Source organism: Branchiostoma belcheri, unplaced genomic scaffold (genome assembly GCF_001625305.1).
Source record: "Branchiostoma belcheri isolate BF01 breed outbred unplaced genomic scaffold, Haploidv18h27 scaffold86, whole genome shotgun sequence".
Taxonomy (NCBI): Eukaryota; Metazoa; Chordata; class Leptocardii; order Amphioxiformes; family Branchiostomatidae; genus Branchiostoma; species Branchiostoma belcheri.
In genome coordinates, this window is record NW_017804531.1 from 903,679 (window position 1) to 905,720 (window position 2,042).

Consider the following 2,042-nt stretch of genomic DNA (forward strand, 5'->3'; position numbering starts at 1 on the left):
GGCGTGTTACGCCGAAGGGCGGTTATACCAGCTATACAGATACAGAAGCTGGCGTGTTACGCCGAAGGGCGGTTATATCGGCTATACAGATACAGAAGCTGGCGTGTTACGCCGAAGGGCGGTTATACCAGCTATACAGATACAGATACTCTCTAACTTAGTCTAAGCAGAGGTTGGTGGGGAAGATTGTGTCCTTCTAGTATCATATGTCTTGTTTAATAGTTGCAGAATTTGGAAAATATTGATCGACACACTAAAAATGTTTGGAAACCATTACCATTTTGTCTTTTACACTTCATTTAAGATGTAGGTGGTAGCAGTCAATCCATAAGCAGGGCTAGTTCAGGTGCAGGTACTACTAGTACATTTGTAGACATCAGAAATACCTGCACAGCTCCAATTCGACCCGCACTATCTATTAATTGATCATAGCCTCACCATTTATAATAAAAGGCCGGTTTGTGTTCAATGAACATCAATCCATATCCATATGTTTAATAGGCCATAAATTTTAATAAAACCAAGCTGGCCCATTCATTCTCATAATCCAATTCAAAACATACTTAATCCTGTTCTGAATAAATAATAATAATGACTAAAATGACAGTTTTGACGTCAAATTTGGAAGAGAATTATGACAATACTTACCGACATGACGTTGTTCTATCTGCACTTTTGGCACAGTCTGTTTCAAAAATCATTTCAACAACCCCGCCAAAATTTCAAATATTGTTATGGACGCCATTTTGAATCGTAAACCAACATATTATACCCCCAAAGTTAGCCTAAAATTACATGTTCCTCACAGATTTTCTCACATAATAGTCTTACATTCACATAGAATCAGGCAATATCAAACTTCTCCTTGAAAATAACCAGAAAGGAAGACAAAATGGTCGATTTTTCCGACACACGACACGAAGCTTGTTGTCAGGAATGCTATGCCAAGTGACCTGGATTGACCTCCACCGCATCATACCAAAGAGGTTCAAATCTTACTGCAAAAACGTTTTGAGCGAAGAAAATGAAATCAGAGCATCTATTTCTTCCACAAATAATACAAACATATTCAAATATGTTCTAGAAATAGTCGGTTTTTCGTTTTACGTCATAAAATGTTCTGTGTAGTATTTTATTTGTAAAAGTTCGTAAATGGTACTCTGCGTTTGCGTGCTATCGTCGCCGGTGAACTACCTGTCGTGAGGCCTATTCACACACCTTTTCCTGTATTCCCTACCTATTGTATTTTTGTCGTGGTCACACTGACATGCTGAAAATGTATTCTGTCCCCAAATTACTACATTAACCTTGGTAAAAACCGTATTCTTGGCGTTTTCTGAGCGAACAAAATCATAGGTCACAGGCCAAGGCTTCCGAGGCACCTGTTCTGTTGACTTCGACCTTAAGGTAGGATATTTCTTTTCCCATACTGAAGTGGTTAATATCAATGTAACAGAGAATATTAGAAACAACTGTTTATAAGTCTGCTTAGCAAATTGTTAGAATTCAATATCTCCTTTGTTTTGTTTTTACTGTTGATTTTATTTCTTTTGGATGAAATTGGTAAGGATTTTAAATTTCTGTGCCGTTTCTCAAGTTTCAAAGTCCATTTTGACATTTAACCTAGTGAACCCGGCTACTGTCTAGCTATTCTACGTGCTTCATCATCTACATCAGCGACATGGCTGTATACACAACTTAAGAGCCATATTAAATAACCGTTGTCAAGGTTACAAACCGGATTATGCGCGAATTCAACAGGTTCATTAAATATTAAGGTCTTTATATCATTCCACAATCGCAAAGTACAAGGTGGCTATTGTACTCTTGTTTGTCGTTACAGAGTTTTGCTTTTGTTCATACATGTGAATTGAAGCATGACTCAGGGCCTAACTATACTAGAGTTATAGTCTCCACCAGACTCCTTTGCAGGCTTAATAAATAGTAGCCTCTACCAGGCACCACGGATCGCTGGAAAAATAGTAGAAATTGGCCAAAATAAAGGGATAGTATACCAGAGAAGATTTGGAGCTTCTATGGCC

At 38.0% G+C, this 2,042-nt stretch overlaps 1 protein-coding gene across 1 annotated transcript in view; it reads left to right on the plus strand.

The window, feature by feature from the left end:
* The first annotated feature begins 1,274 nt into the window (after nucleotides 1–1,274).
* The window catches only part of LOC109487199 (carbonic anhydrase 2-like), a 41,649-nt gene continuing 40,881 nt past the window's right edge, over nucleotides 1,275–2,042 (plus strand). The window contains exon 1 of the mRNA XM_019791181.1: nucleotides 1,275–1,407. The gene's annotated coding sequence lies outside the window, so the exon portion shown is untranslated. The remainder of the gene's footprint in view (nucleotides 1,408–2,042) is intronic.